At 45.1% G+C, this 16748-nt stretch overlaps 1 protein-coding gene across 1 annotated transcript in view; it reads left to right on the top strand.

The window, feature by feature from the left end:
• The window catches only part of RAD51B (RAD51 paralog B), a 612705-nt gene that overhangs the window by 536349 nt on the left and 59608 nt on the right, over positions 1–16748 (top strand). The gene's annotated exons all lie outside the window — the stretch shown is intronic.

Below are 16748 nucleotides of genomic sequence, written 5' to 3'. Positions count from 1 at the left end.
TAATTAACAGGTTTCAAAGTGGTTATTTGGAAAAGAGAATTTCAGTGGCGCGTTAAAATCCTTTCATCAGCCATCAGCCAGCAAGGCCTTCCGCAAGGTCCTGGCCACTTAGAGCTTCAGAGAGCTTTGGATTCCCAAGGTCTTGTTTGAGAAGGTGGAGGCTTTTGCCATTGCTTTTATTAGGCTGATGGTCGCCATGATTTTCATTGCTGCTTGGTTCCTGGGGTCATAAAAATGTTGCTCTCTTCCTAGAGTACCTAAGAACATTAAAAAGAGAAGCCTTTATGGAAGTTACATAACATGCAGGCTGTGACTCCCTCATGGGAAGAGGGCTGGCTCTGCCTCTGGACCAGGGAAAATCACAAGGCTAGAAGAGGCAGGGCGACGAGCCAGCACCCCGTCCCGACCTCACATCTGAGGAAACAGGCCTAGAGAGAGGCCCCAAGGAAGCCGGTCTGGACTCCTGCTCTCAGACTCCTGGTTGGGTGTCCTTTTTAGTCCTGGTACATCAAGGCTGTGAACAGAGTTGGAAAGGTAGAGGAGACTGAATTCTACAGGACTGGTGCTTTGGGACACTTCTAGGAGGGGAAGGTAATGGTCAAACTCACATGCAGCTTAAAATAAAAAGCTGCAGTGGACAAGGAAACGATCAGGCCAGTGCTGGGCGTTCTGATGATACGTATGGGAGGGGAAGGAACTCTCCTCAGACACTAGAATGGCTGCACCGAGGCGCTGAGAGGAGAAGAGTCACTGGAGCCTTCACTTGGCTCCGACAGCCCTGAGCTGCAGAAAGCAGGGGAATAGGTACGAAATCCCACAAGCCCCAGAGGTGACTTCTTCCCGGTCTGAATATAAAACCTCTGAAACCTCATCAGGCTCCCAGAACCACCACGTGCGGTGACAGGAACTTCGGTTAAGCCTATGTTATTTGATAAATGGAACACTGGCCTGGCTTTACTTCCTGTTTTGATGATGGCTACCTTCCAGAATTTTCTTTCATGGAGGACATGAAAAATATTCTGGGAGAATTGCTATTAAATAACTTCTGGTGCTTAAAAACAATGGATGGTCTCCAGAGCAACAGGCCTTGCTTTCAGAGGATATAAGTAAAACCTAGTCCATGATAAAGCTGTGAAGACGTGTTCAGAGGATTAGAGCGTGTCAGAACTGGGAGGGAAATTTGAGTCCAGCTAGTCCGAGCTTTCTTTTTACAGACAGAGAAACTTGCAGCTGGAGTAGGGATCCAGCCCACAGTTTCCGACGATCAGGGTTTGCTCACGTATACAGTCTTCACCAGGCTTCAATTCCTCTTTGCTTTTCATTCATTCATTCATTCTTTATTTCCTATGTGTCAGACACTTCTAGGCACTGCTAATTTTCTTTCTTTGAAGTTTTTAGAGGTGGAATAAAAGAGATACATTTCTGTGGAATTCATTGAAGAAGCAAAGGAAATTTTGTCCCTAAAAATCTAGGTTTTAGAAAACCTTTGTGAGCCTGGGCATTTTTAGGAAACACCTGCCTTTCTGGGTGTGCCTTTCAGATGACCAAATGATTGTCATGTAGGGATGGGCTGCTTCTGCTTATGGTCACTGCCTCACTTCCAACAGCCACCTAGGCAACGTGACCCAAAGGTTTCTGGGAGTGGAAATCATCAGGGATTCTCTGGATCCACGTTGGAGTGAGTGCTGGTAGGAACGCAGGCCAGTTGAAGCCATGTGGTCCCTCAGTCTGCTTCTCATCCTTCTCCTCCTACAGTTCACGTGTTGGTCTTTGCTCTTGTTTACCTCTATGTGAATAATTCCTCTTTTGTAAATCAGAAAACTGGGCACTGGGGTTTGAATTATCTCTGATCCTTAACTTTCCCGAGGCAAAAGAAATTAAACCAACAAATCTCTTTGTTTCTCATGGTTCAGCATCCAAATTATGGACTCACTGATCTGTGTAGAGGGAGCCAAGCCTGAGCCTACCCACCCCTCTCCACACCCTCACACTCACAGCACACAGTCATGCATTCATTCATTGAGTCGTTGATTCATTCAACAAATGCTCAGTGAGCACCTGTGTGCCAGACTCTATTCTAGACACTGGTGATACAGGGTAAAAGGAGACAGTGTCCCTCCATTCCATTCCCATCTTAATGGGGATGACAGCCAATAAGAAAACAAACCAATGAAATATATGTATTTATATATTTTAAAATGATCCATATTTATATCTTGAAGAAAGTAAAGCAAATTAAAGAGATAGGAGTGAGGGGTGCACTGTTTTACACAGACTGGAGTCAAGAAGACCTCTCTGAGGAGGTGTTGGGCAGACACTGAATGAAGAGAAAGCAAACCATGTTTGATCCTGGTAAAAAGCCTTCCACACAGAAGGAACCATAGATGCAAAAGCCTGGGACAGGGATAAGTTTAATGTGTGGGGAACAGCAAGGAGGTCAGGGACGCGAGCAGAGTGAGTGCTGGGAACAGCAATGGGACGTAAGGTCAGAGGAGTGGTCAGCAGCCAGCTCAAGGACTGAAGACTTTGGCTTTTGTTCTGAGCATCACGGGGTGTCTTTGGAGGCCTTGGAGAAGGGGAGGGATGTGATAGAAATGCACACTGAAAGATGGTGGAGAAGCTGATGAAACGATGATGGCCCAGCTGGGGTTAAATGTTTACCTCAGACACAGGGCAGATGATAGCTGCCCTCACGGGCGGTGCCTGAAGTAAAAACCTGTGAGGGATACATGTTTCAACAGGGTGAGGCTGGGCCTGGGAGCTCACTACCTCTCTACCAATTAGTCTTAAGCCCAAAAAAAGGAAATGCTGCTGTTTAAATAGCAGGGTTGGGACCCATGAGTCATAGAACCGTCAATCAACTGGGCCACCACTGTCAGGCTCTGGGAAGTTGCTGGTGCAGGGGTCTCAAGCCCCCAGCAGGGGTGTTAGGCTGCCTGTCGGGGCCTCTGTTGGGGTCTCCAGACACACTCAGAAGAAGCAGACTCAAATACAGACCCAGACTTTAGGGGATCTGGCTTTAGTTTTGGCTAACTGTATACTATCTAGTCAGATTCCTTCCCAGAGCTTTTCACTTTGCAAAATGCAGACCACGTCACTGGGTTCAGTCAGCCCTGGGATGCAACCCTTGCCTTGCCACTTAGCCAGCTTTTGGAAAAGCTACTTAACCTCCTAGAACTGTCCAATGCAATAGTCACTAACCATATGTGGCTGTTTATACTTATCAATTAAAATGAAGTGAAATTTAAAAAAAATCATTTCCTCAGTCTCACTCAGCACATTTCAAGCACTTAATAGTCATATGGGCCTGGTGACTGTCACGTATTGGACAGCACAGATATAGAACATTTTCATCATGGCAGGAAGTTCTATTGGGCAGTTTCACTTCTTTAAAAAGGAAGTAACCCATGAGAAATGAACAAGTTAGCAATCACGAAACACGGGTGACTTCCTGTCTCATTCTAGCGGCTCAGCAAATTGATAGTCTCCATGATTTATCATATGAATCTCTGTTCCAGCTCTGATACTGGCTAGAGGGGCCAGTCACTCAATGGCTCTGAGCCTCAGTCTTCTGATCTGTAAAATGGGAATGATAAGTAATGCTGAGGAATTTCTCACGCATAACATGACCCTTATTTTTCTCAGTTCTCCGTGAACCTATGAGAACTTCCTTGCCGACTCTCAGCTGACTTATTTAGACCCCAGTTTGGAATTTCTAGTCCTGCTGTATTTAGCAGGAGGCGTGACTTAGCGTATATTGTGGCTCAGTAATGGATTATGGAGATTTTAGCCATTTGAAGGGTTTGAACATGGTTACTGGTGTGAAGTTCTAATGAAACAAGTGGGCAAGTTTGATCGAGAAAAATAATCCTTTGACTCGAGTCAGATATTTACCCTGCTCTCATCCTCTGAAAGCAGTCATGTCTTGGGTCCCCTGACTTCCTTGCCTAAATGTTCCTTGTAGGGTTGAAGCTCTCAGGGAGACACTTTCAAGCAGGCTTCTGGTATCTTGGCCTCCAATCAGTCTTCCTTTTTCCACTTTGGGATTTTGTTGTTTAATGTTTATTAACTACAGGCATTTAGTGGGTGGAAGTTGAGATTTGCCTGGGGCTGGAAGGAAGTTATTTTCTAGGACAGGATAAGGTGTGGTTTAAGCGTTGAAGCTGGAATCCCCTTCACCTGCTTAATGCATTTCAGAGGAGATTTGTTTTCAACTCCCAAATTACCTGCTAGGATTTCTAGACCTAAGATCCTGTCTCCCCTGGCAGTTTTCTTTCATTTCCGATAAGAAAGACAAAGAAAAAGAAAAAAAAAAAAGAGTGAGAGGCTGAAGAACAACATTCTTGCACTGTTTTAAATAAACTTGCATACAGTGAGTGATGTTCTTTATTGTCTTCTATAAAGCAGGTGGTAGAGGGCTTGTACAAGCCATCAGAGCCTCTGCTCCTGGGGAGTCATGCCTGGGACCTGGGGAGGGAAATGCAACTGGGCTTTTACAGAAAACTCAGGGAACAGCAGGGACTTAATGTGTCTGATGGAACTTTCTAAATCTCTCTACCCTACATGCTGCTCCACCTGCAACTTTTTCTTCTCAAGTGATAGCAATCCCACCCTTCAAGCCATCCGGGCCAAAAACCTAAATGGAATCATCCTTGACACACAACTTTCTCTTAACCCCACTTCCAAGGTGCTGTGGAATCCTGTTAGCTCTACTTTCAAAATCCATCCAGAATCCAGTGAGTTCTCACCACCCCCACTGCCAACATCCTGGTCCAAGCCACGACCATCCCTCCCTTGATCAACTGTGAGAACCTCTTACCATCTCCCTCTGGTTAGCATTCCGCTAACTGGTCTCCCTTCTTCTACTTGCCCTACAGTGTATTATCAACATAGTAGCCAGATCAGAGCACATCCTCCTCTGCCTCAAACTCCTAGTGGCCTCAAAATGACTCCCATCTCTCAGGAAATAGCCTTACAGTGGCCATCAAGACCCTAAAGGATCTGGCCCTGTGAATGCTGACTTGCCCTCTCTCTCCTCCCCGCCTCACTCATTCCTCTCCAGTCACACTGGCCTCCTTGCTTTCTTCAGACACACCACACAGGTATCTACATTGGGCCTTTTGCTGCAGCTGTTCCCTCACCTCTTCAAATCTTTACTAAAATATCACCTTCCCACTGAGGCTCACCTTGACTGCCCTAGTCAATGCCGCAAGCTCTCCCCACTCCCTTGCACGCCCACTCCCCTTGACCTGATTCTACCTCATTTCCCATAACACTTATCCCTTTATAACATACTACATAATTTGTGTATTGTTAATGTTTATTGTTTGTCTCACTTCTAGAAGTTTAACTCCATGAGGGCAGGGATCCTGGTCTGTTTAGTTCGCTGCTCTCCCTCTAGTGCCTGCAGACACTTGGCTCAGAGCTGCTCTTCTTTGCCCACTAGTGACCCAAGTTTGTCTGCCAGTGAACCCGTCTTGGAGACATGGACTGTTCAGGGAACCTGATCTGAGAATGGCTAGTGCTGAAGTGAGCCCCAAGCATTGCCAGGCAAAAAATCCAACAAACCAAGGTTACGGAGAGGGATAAACTCATAAGGGAGCCCCCAATAAATTCAAATTCAGAAGAAACAGAACTAGAAGGAACTGTCCCCAAGTTCATGGAGGGTAAGGGAGCAAAAAGTTGCCTAAATAATGGTATAATGAGCAATCAGACAGAAATGAAGGCGAAGGAGGAGCAAAGACCTTTTTAAGAGGTGGATCAATTCCTTTAGGCTAGCAATTCAATTTTTTTGTTTTAAGGATTCTCTTATACTCTTAAAATTTGCTGAAGACCCCAAAAAGCCTTTTTTAAAATGTAAATTATATCTATTGATAAATCCTGAGGTCGTCAGCCTCCAGGATAGTTCCCAGAGATCCTGTCTCCTAGCATTGATCCCCCATCCTCCCCCCGGCCCCCCATGTATTCTCCTTCCATGTTGAATCAGGGCTGGTCTATGTGACCAATAGGAAATGGCAGAAGTGAGGGTGTGTGATTTCAGAAGCTAAGTCATACAAGGGACTACAGATTTCCACTGGGTTTCTTCTATTATTCTGGAGACAGCCAATTGCCATGATAAAGATGTACATGAAGAGGTACTGAGCCCCCACCCCCACGCCCCCACTCCCCACACCCACCACCAACAGCCAGCAACAACTAGCCAGGCTTGTGAGTGAGCCGCCTTGAAAGCAGATGCTCCATCCCTAGTCAAGCTTTCAGATGACTACAACCTCATGAGAGACCCTGAGCCAGAACTGCCCAGCCAAGCCACTCCTGAATTCCTGAGCCACAGCAGCTGTGAGGGGCTCATGGTGGTGACTGTTGTTTTAAGCCACTAGATTTTGGAGTATTTTGCTATACAGTAATAGATTATTATTATATTAATAATTATATATTAATACATATATTATTTACCATATTAAAAATTGAAACAAAAATATTTAGTATTTAATATTTAACTAATATTAATAATATTGACATTAATATTAATAAATATTTAATCCACTTAATATTTATATGAATAAATTGTACTTATTAATAAATATATTAATCTGTTTAAAAAAGTTTTTAAAATAACATAATCTTGTAAAAATAACTGTTTTCCAAAACAAAATAGAACAAAATTTAGTAAGAAGAGTCACAGTGTTTTATATTTTTGCAAGTCTCTTTAATGTCTGGCTTAATAGAAGACAGCTGGATTCTCGTATCTACTTCTGCATTCAATCAGTTGTGATAACGTTGTTTTGGTTGAAGTATATGAAGGAAACCCAGCCTCACATAGATATGTAGCTGGAAAGGGAGGAATATTTTAATAGCCTTTTCAGACAATTGTGGATATTCTTCTTTGATACCATACCAGAACTCAACACACGGTAGTTTATTAAAGGTTACTTGCAACATGGAATCTGAAACTATATCAATGAACTTTTCATACTCAAGGTACATTCAAATCCACTTGGTCTGTTTTGCACTTTGAATCTGTTGCTCACACACGATTTTGTAATACTATGCATTATTGCGTATTTGGAAAATACTGCTTCCTTAAATTATGCAGATCTTTTAAATTTGATACACTATTTCAAGATGAAAACTGAAAATTCACATCTGTTGATATCCCCACTCATCAGAAACTTTCATAAGTACTGGGAAGGTGTTAAGTTCACTGTGACAGACACAAGTTTTCAAAAATTCTAATTTTTGCTTGCAAGCTTTTATTTTGGCAACAAATATTGTCAGTTATCTTTCTTGAAGTGACAAACTCTGTTCACTTCCAAAATGTCTGTCAAATAACCAAGTCTGAATAACCACTGTTATTTGGTCCTTCCTAGTAAACGTGGTGTTCCATGAAAGTGACTGGTTCAGCTCACAACCCAGACACTCTCACAAGTGCCTTTCCTTCAATTTGGTACTTGGGATACAGCAGAAATGCTTTATGCTTACTCTCAGATTCGCCACATAGAATAGTAAAAAGATACATATTTTGGACAAGATTTCATACAATTAATAATTTTTGCTGCTTCATCTAGGACATTCTTAAGAGAAACTGGTTTTTTGTTTGTTTGGGTTTTTTTGTCCTGTGACTTTGTGGCAGTAAAGAATATCATGACTGCCAGTACAGTCTCTGGCGCCAGCAATTTTACCCATATGTCAACACAGGGAAGAAGGCAAATAACACGTCGGTATTATTATGAAAATAAAGTTTTGACCTTCAACATACCCTCATAGGGCCTCAGGGGGCCATAGACCTCATTTTGAGAACCACTGCTTTAGGGAAATGGGTGCTGTTCCATCACTTGTAGCATTTCTAGGTGGATATGCTGCATGCTAAGACATACATACAGGCACCAGTTATTTGTGTAAAATTGTAATGGTCAACGTTTGTTGCATAAGCTAGGAAACAGTTCATTAGACATCAGCTTATACTTGTGGATGGACTAGATATGAAACAGGTTCTGTATTTAAGGGAGGGTAGGGTATTTGTATGCTTTTGTTTGCCCCACTGCAAGGCCCTGAGAAATTCCTCCACCTATCAGTGTTGAATAATTAAGGTAAACCAGGAAGCTAACACCAGCACCACTTCCTTTGTAACCCGTTTCTTCTCTCCCTTTCATCCAATGAGCAATGAAAAGACATCCTTTTCAGAGTAGCAGAGCCCTTCAAGCTCCAAGCTTGAAGGGGGCAGAGGTCTCACATCGGCAGTAACCTCCATGTGGGAACGAGAGAAGCTGCAGGCCCAAAAGGCTGCCTGTGTTCCAATAGCCATGGCTCCCAGAGGACTTCATCACTGTGAAAAAGCTAAAGGCATTGCCTCTGCTGAGGTCCTCAGCATTCCTGTAAAGTGGACTTAGAGCAAGACAGGGAGGGCGGTGGTTATTTTTCACCCTTGTCCAGTTTAGCTTACACACCCTTTTCGCTGCAGAAAAGCAGAGTAGGTTTGAACCCCACACCTGACTGTCCTCAGCTGTTTGGTGAGTGACTGTGTAGCTATTCTGTGTGTCATGGCAAGCCCCATCTGCAAGTGGGAAACAACAAGCGCTTGTGTCCGCAGCCCTGGGAACTGGAGACCTTTCCACATCTGTTCGCCTAGTTGGGGGCCGGAGGAAATCACCAAAACCTTCCAACATGGGGCCAGAGCAGGGGGACAAAGGGGAAGCCTTAAGCCGCTGGCGACCCCGGGTCATATGACCACCCCATGGTCCTCCCCCGTCCCCTTTCATCCCCTCAGGTCCCCAACACTCAGCCTTTTCATCATTCTCCAGGTCAGCAGGATCAGGTTTATGCGAGTGGACCAAAATGCTTATCAAACGAAGGCAGAAGCAGGTGTTTGGAAACCTCCTCCCTGCGGAAAGCGGAGTTGAACAAGGTTGGCAGTGTGGCTGAGGCCGACAGCCTCCACTAATTGTGTTTTCTTTCCTGGAGCTCTTTCTCTCTCCCTTTCCTCTCTTTCTGGTGTGGAACCCCTGGAGGGCTCTGAGAACCAGTCACCAAAACAAACCTTTTCGAAAGCTAAGGATTTGGCAGCGGGGGTGGGGGTGGGGGTCCAAGGGCTGTAACATCACTGGCTAAAGTGGCCCTTTTGTGCCAGAGTGCAGGAACCACCATGTAGAGGCATTCTGAGGCCGCCTCCAGCGCCGTGCTGGCACGGCTTCCTATGAGCCTGGAAGGAGCGACTGCACACACCTTTTCCCAACTTCAAAATTGTGATGTCATGTTGGTACCTTGAAATGACCATGGTGGGCATATTTGCATCAGAGAAATCAGCAAGCTACGTACTAACCAGGCTTTCTCCCCTCCCAAGCTAGTCGTTAAACATTTACCCGCATGCCAGTGTCTCCACTTAGAGATCGTTGTCCAAAGTATGATTCTCAGAACAATTATATCTGAATTTCCTAGGGAAAAGAGAAGGATGTATGTGTGTGGAGTGGGGTGGGGCGGGGGGTGTTGTCACTTAAAATGCAGATTTCCTGGCCAACTTGAACTAACAGAATCAGAGTCTCTGGAGAGGGGGTAGTCTGGGGGAATGCATTTTTAGCAAGTTGAGAAGGTTATTAATAAATTCAGTAAAGTTTGAGACTTCAGGCTTAGGGAGTGGGAGAGAAGAGTGGGTGTACATCTGGCTCTTGGCATCCGGGAGGGACAGCTGGCTTCAGTCCCTGTCGGCCTCAGAACGGACAGCTGTTTTCCCTCGAGATATAAACTTCATGACAAGAAGAGGAGGTGGGAACTCTGGGGTCCCAGCCACCCACTGACAACATGATCGGTTCTGCCTTGGATCTCAGGATATGTCCACTTTCCAACCTTGAGACTTGGATTCACGACAATGTGGGCAAGTGCCCAAACGTGCATCAACGTGAGCAAAGGCACCACCACTTGTTATTGATGGGCCATGGAGCCTCGGGAGGGACCGACGTCAGGTTCCATGTCAGCACGCTCAGGACAGCGTTTTCCTTTCAGATTTGTACAGGCATTAGCAGGAGCTTTCACAACCAGATATGATTTGTACAGCAAGGACTGTGTTTACTTTAGCCCACTCAGCCTGGAAGAGAAGAGCCTTTCAGGCAGAAAGACAAAGAGGAGAAAAGAGAAATCTTTCTTTTCTCAGATGTGAAACAGAAAGTTTGCAGAAGGCCTAACTCTGCTTTTGACTTATTTTTCATCTACCTGAGGAAGTGGTTCAGATTAATTTTTCCTGAGAACTTGACTGCGTTTCATAACAGTCTAGGAGGTAGGTATTGATGAGAAAACAAAGACCAGGCCACGTAACATGAAAACAGATCTAGTAAATGGAAATGCTGGAGTATGGACCCCAATTCTTATGACCCAAAACAAACAAGAAAAAACAAACAAGAAGAAAAACCCGGTACACTTTCCCCGAAAGCATAAAGCAGTATTGTTTATGCAAGTGATTGGAGCCCAGAGGAACCCTTAGTTGGCATCTGGGACAGTGACCCTGGACATCTGCGCTCTAAGAACTGTGGATTCCTAAACCATTAGAGCTCCTTATGTCCTGATGCAAATTCAGAAACATAATCCAAAGCCACATATAAAACTTTCAAAATTATAAGCTGTTAAATTGCAAACGATCAGATTATTGGCTGTTACATTATCCACCGGAATGAATAATTGGGAGTCAAGCATATCTATGAATATAATTTAGGTTCTCCCTATATCAGACATTTAGGTTTGCAGCAGTTCAAGTCTAACGACGTACTATGATAAAGGTGATACCCTTGGGAGGGAAGACATTTTGAGGTGGGGGCTGTCACTCTCTCCCCCCCCACCCCACCCCTGCTTCCTTACATTACTCCTGCAGCAGCTTCTTCCTCCATTTATGAATCCCTAGAATCTTGAAAACCTCCACCATTTTCAGAGTGGCTCCTTTGTACCTGTGGCCATGCCTCTGACTATTATGTTAGCTAATAATAGCTGAAACTTACTGAGCACTCACTATATGCAGGTTGACTTCCTTTGAATGTCACAGCAACCCTATGAGATTGGGCCACTCAATATTCTTGACGTAGGTGAGGCCATGGAGGATGAGCGATGCAAGTCAGCTGCCTGTGCACACACAGCTGGTAAGCTGAGATTTGCTCCCCAGTCCACGCCGAGGGCGGTGTGGGTGAGATGGAAGCCTGAGACTCTCCTTGTTTGGGTTTGCTGTCCTGAGAGTACAGAAGTAAATCTTTGATCTGGTTTTCTGTGGTGGCTCTTACTACCCCTGGCTCAGTTTGGCCCTGTTCTGAAGTTTCACAGGAGGACAGCCCAGGCCAAGCCCATAGTGGCTGATTATAAACAAAATGGGAGTTTTGTGGGGTGTCAGCTTCTGTCTCTTGAGAGAGAGGACCAAAAAAATACCTCCTGAATTTTCTAGGATGAGGTCAAGGACAGCCTTTTCAGGGCAAACCTGTCGGGCAGAGCTTGAATTGAGCGCAAAAGGACATGGAAGCCTCCCTCACCATTTCTGAGATGTCCGAATTCTCTCTCTGGAACAGAGTTTCTGGAAGTTTCCATAATCCTCCCTCTCCTGGCTCAGAGGCCCAGCTACACTTTATAAAACAACCCAGAGCTATCTGATTTGAAGCATGTACCAGCTCGTGTGTGCAAGACAGTAATTACCTCCAACTCCAGTTAGGAAAGCTGAAACCTGCCTTTTTCATGCCTCAGACAATTATGGAAGCGCCTTTTGAAGCTCTGGATAGAATAGAAAAGCAAAACAAACCAGAGCCAATTAGAGCCTGGGATTTGAGGCTGGCTTAGTTTTGTGCAGCAGAACTCAGGAGGAACTGTGGGAGAGGGTCAGGGGTCACCCCAAACCTCCAGCTGCCAACCGACTTTGCTTGTGCCAAAAGAGCCATTATTTTGTATTTAAAATCAAGGCCCCTCTCCCTGGCTCAGGCACTGTTTGCTGCAACAGACTCTGCATCAGCTGTGAAGAAGTCTCCTTGATTAGATAAGGCCCGGAATGCATTTGATGTTGAGCAACAGTTTTCTGACAGCTTCCCTTATATACCATTAAAGTGGTTTTCCCTCAGCTGAAACTTGGTGAGATAAACTGAATCCCCAGGACTCATTTGTTTTGGGGTGCACACTTGAGGAATTTATGTGGACTGTGTGCCATTTGGAGTTAAGGTTCTCTGGCCCTGAATCTCCTCTGGGCTTGGTAGTGGAATCTGGTCATCTTGAGGCAGGCCGGGTGACAACTGCGATGAGAGTGGAAAGTAGAATACCAGGCATGAGGTCAGATGTCAGCAAGCAGCCCTGGGGTGGGGTATGGAACCTGAGGGTTCATGCTTCTTTACAGAAGCCAAGGACCATTCTGTGGCGTTCAATCCTGTGCCCCAAAGTGCAGAGATGGAAGTGAAGCTGGGAGGTTTGAAGCCAGGTGAGAATGGTCTCGGCCAAGATCTGAGCATGAGAAGGATTGTCCGGGTGGCCTTTTGAATTAATAGGACTATGGTGACTGTTAGCACAACACGACACTGTCTGAGGAAGCTCCCTTTTGAGTTTGGATTAGGGTAAACTGTGGGCACCAGTGAGCCCCAAGAGAACTCACTCTACTGTATTTGTGCCCCTACCCAAGCTGAGAGGAGATTTTTCTTGGCCTTGCATAAGTATTCAACTCTCCATCTGCCTGTCATTTACCCACTTCCTTGGTGTGTACCTTTGACTCTGAAAAATGGCCTTTGTGGGAATAGTATTCCTGTTGAGCAAAACAAAAAGGCATTTGGCTGAGGAATGTGTCTGCTGTGCTCAAGATGGGTGAATATCAGTGTTATAGAGACATCAGAATGACCAGTTCTGCGCCTGTGAGAGAAGAGGCTCATGTCTTATTAGACTTTTTGATAATTAGAACAGCCAAGATGTATCACAGCTTTCCCAAGTTCCCTGCACTGTTCTGAGGGCTTTGCATGGTTCACTCATGTACTCCTTTCTCCAGCCCTGTGAGGCAGGTGCTGTCATTGTCCTCATGTTGCAGATGAGGAAACTGAGGCAGGGAGCAGTCGAGCAACTTGCCCAAGACCACACATGGAATCAGCACTGCTCATAATGGACCAACAGAGAGAGCTACTGTTATGATCTTGGAATGGCTTACAAGCACCAGAAAGTTAAAAAAGTAATAATAAAAAGATGCTTAAAATTTAAGTATCCAACCTTTTCAGGCTTGACAGACTAAAGTGCGTGGATAGGGTAAACCCTGAGTGAGTAACCCAATAGGGTGTTGGAATTAGAGGCCTCACTCCTGAAGGAGCTGTTTCAAGACTGAGAAATGTAAGCACACTACAAGCACTGTGCTTAGTACTCTGGTAGGTACATGGGCTAACCATGCCCACGGCCTCAAGCTGGTTTTCAATCCAGTGTACCTAACGGATTGACCCAGAACACGCAATTAAGAGATGTTCTGGATACACACTTTTGAGATTTTCGGGCTAAGTTCACTGTGGAGAATGCTCATGTTCCCTGTAAGCTGTCTCTGTGGTCTTTGTTCAGGAGAATTCCGGCTACCTGTCAGATTTGAGCCCATGGGATGGTTCTTCTTCTAGGTTCTGACAGGGAGCAGAAGCATTGAACCTCTAGATTGTAGATAAGTCTTCTCAAGAAGATGGGGGCATCTGTAGCTCTTCAAACACCATGGGTGTGATTTCCCAGCCTCTTCTCCAAAGCAGATCCCCAGTGAGTCTTCCCCAGCAGACTGCCAGCTGCATAGGAGACTGTCAGCCGGACTGTGAATGTTCACGATAGGCATTGTCAGCTTTTCTATCTGGGACCTGCAGTAAGCAGAATAATGGCCTCCCAAAGATGTCCATGTCCTAATCCCTGTGAGTACATTGTTATATGGCAAGGAAGAATTAAGGTAATAGATGGAATTAAGGTTGCTAATCAGTTGACTTTAAAATAGAAATATGATCTGTATTATACGGGTAGGCCCAGTGTAATCACGGGGTCTTTAAATGTGGAAGAGAGAGGCAGAGGAGTCAGTGTCAGACTGATGCGATGTGAGAAAGACTCCATCGGCCACTGCTAGCTCGGAGGATGGAAGGGTGCCATGTGGGCAGACTCTAGAACAGGGGTGTCCAAACTTTTTTCAACGTTTTTTACCAAGGGCCATACGTGGTAAAATACACAGACAGCCGGGCCACTCACTCGAGGTGAAGTACATATTGCCTCACCTGGTTTATTTAAGTAAACTAAATATATTTTTGGAATTTGCTGCGGGCCAATTAAAAATGGATTGCGAGCCGCAGTTGGCCCGCTGTTTTGACACCCCTGCTCTGGAAGCTAGAAAACGCACGAAAAGGAATTTTTCCTTAGAGCCTCTTGAAAGTAACACAGCCCTTCCAACACCTTGATTTCAGCCCAGTGAGACCTGTGTCAGACTCTTGACTTCCCGAACTATGAGATATTAATAATAAATTTGTATTGCTTTAAGTCCACTGCATTTGTGGCAGTTTGTTACAACAGTAATAGAAAACTAATCCAGGGCCCAGTTGACAGCTGCAATACAAAAGACAACAACCTCCTTCAGGTCCCATGACTGGGGTCTGAAAACCATGATGGCCACCTCAGCATATTCCCGATGACTGTCTCGAAACTGTCACCGCCAAGCACCATCTCTGTGTGCTAACTCCGGCCATCAGTTTTCTCTGGATGAGGCCTCTTCTTGACTAGAGATGTTCCGCTCCTGGGCAGTGTTGCCAGGGCCTGTCCCCAGTGTGGTCTAGACACCCTTTGGTGTTACAGCAAGCTGCTCTTCACACCTATCCAAACTGCCAAACACTTCTGGCCACACAAGGTTTAGGGGACTTTTCTCCCCTTCCAGATAGCCAGTCACAACTTCTATGAGCTCTGGAACATGGAATTAGCATGACAGAACCTAGCCATCCTTCGTGTGGGGGGACAGCCTGAGCTATCCTTGGGTTTGAGAAGCTTTCTGTTAGAGAATTGGTGATTTTCTCCAGTCTTCTGCCATTCCTGTCACATGCACATCCAAGTCAAACTTTTGAACTGGGTTAAGAAGGTAGAATCCCTGGGGTTCTGGTTCAGCTACTTACTAGCTCTGTGACATTGGACAAGTTATTTAAAGTCATTGTGCTTCAGTTTTCTTATCTGTAAAATGGGGAAGATACATGAGTTAATATATATAAAGTGCTTAGAGAACTGTCTGGCACACATTTAGTGCTTTTATGTATTATTCGTTGTTACTATTGCTGACATTGTTCTGGTTGTTATTATTATCAAATGGGTCCCAAACCTCAGGGGCAAGTCATTTGGCACATCGGAAAAACCAGCTTCTTCATGGCTTGCATTATATTATGCTTGCAGCAGTTGAGATGACTTACCACAGCACAGAGTATTGAAGCTTAGGTGTGTAACATCCTATTTTAGAACTTTTTTTCCACAAACATCTCCTTCAGGAAGCAGGCTCTGGAGTGTAAGGGCCAGAAGAGTGGAAGGGAAGACAAAGCCCTGTACTTAGAGTGATGCACATGTAGTTGAGAGAGGACTCCTCAGTTGCCGATTCATACCCTGGCACCCCAGCCTGAGGCATCCAGACTGCTCAGAGGTCTCTCTACTCAGAGTATTTTGTCTTACTGTGTGGCCAAGCAGGAGCCCTGACATTCAGGCCTCTTGGTTCTTCAAGACTTAACTCAGAGGTCCCTAAAAGTGGTGATGGAGAGGGGAGGAGATTGGCCGGTTTTCAACAAGGAGGCCCCCCTCATGCCCAGGACACTGCTTGTGTTGCCAGAGGCCACTCACAATAGGCCGTCCCTTCTGGGGGTGGCAGCCAGCCTGCCCTGGTGACCATGTAGCCTGGGCATGTGCGGAGGAAACAGCCTCTTAGTAGCTACTTAGGGGCTGCTGCAGGACACTTTGGTCTATGACTGGCTCAAGAGAGGTTTCTGGGCAGATAAGGGAGCTCAGGAGAGAAGAAAGTTACATCTGCACAAAGCTTTAATTGTGAATCATAGAAATAACAAAGACAAACAAAAATTCTCCATGTTCTATGGTATTGTTGAGACAGAAAACAACAGAACCGAGATTCTTGACTTCCCTGACTTCTATCCCCATAAAAGAGGTTTGAGTTGCACTATTTTATCAAAGCAAAAACCATCAGAACAGCTGCCACAGCTAACCGGGGAACCTAGATAATTGAGCTTCTTGACTCCCAGTATGTAGGGGAAAGGGAAAAAGAAGAGAGTAGGGAAAGAAGGAGCCCTTTCTGCTTTCTGTGTTAGCCATTTGGGATGCTGAGTGAGCTGAGCTGAAGTCAGACCTAGGCACCTCCTACTCCCAGGAGTCCCAGGTGAGCAGCAGGAGTCAGGGCCATGCCTGTGTCTCCGAAAACAACACGTGGTAGGAGAAAGAGACTATGCTACACAGTCAGACACACCCAAATTTGTATTTTTGCTCTTCCTTTTATCGTGTGTGATTTAGACGAGTTATGTAACCTCTCTGCAAATAGGAAAAACTGCCTTGTACCTGTTGGTATTAAAAGGACTGGAATAAACAATTCAATGTCTGGAGCACATTAGGCACTCGATAGGCAAGTAGTAGCTGTTCTTATTATTAAATAGAACACCCACTTGGGCCAAAGGCCACCAGCTTTATACAGACACCTGACTAGAAAAGAAAACTACAAGAAATCAGCTAAAATAAATACGTACGGAAAAAAGTCTGGAAAGAAATTCATTACATTTTAATGATTGTTT

This window comes from Rhinolophus ferrumequinum, chromosome 6 (assembly GCF_004115265.2).
Source record: "Rhinolophus ferrumequinum isolate MPI-CBG mRhiFer1 chromosome 6, mRhiFer1_v1.p, whole genome shotgun sequence".
Classification (NCBI taxonomy): Eukaryota; Metazoa; Chordata; class Mammalia; order Chiroptera; family Rhinolophidae; genus Rhinolophus; species Rhinolophus ferrumequinum.
Note: the sequence above shows the minus strand (reverse complement) of the source record. Positions and strands in the feature narration are given on the sequence as shown.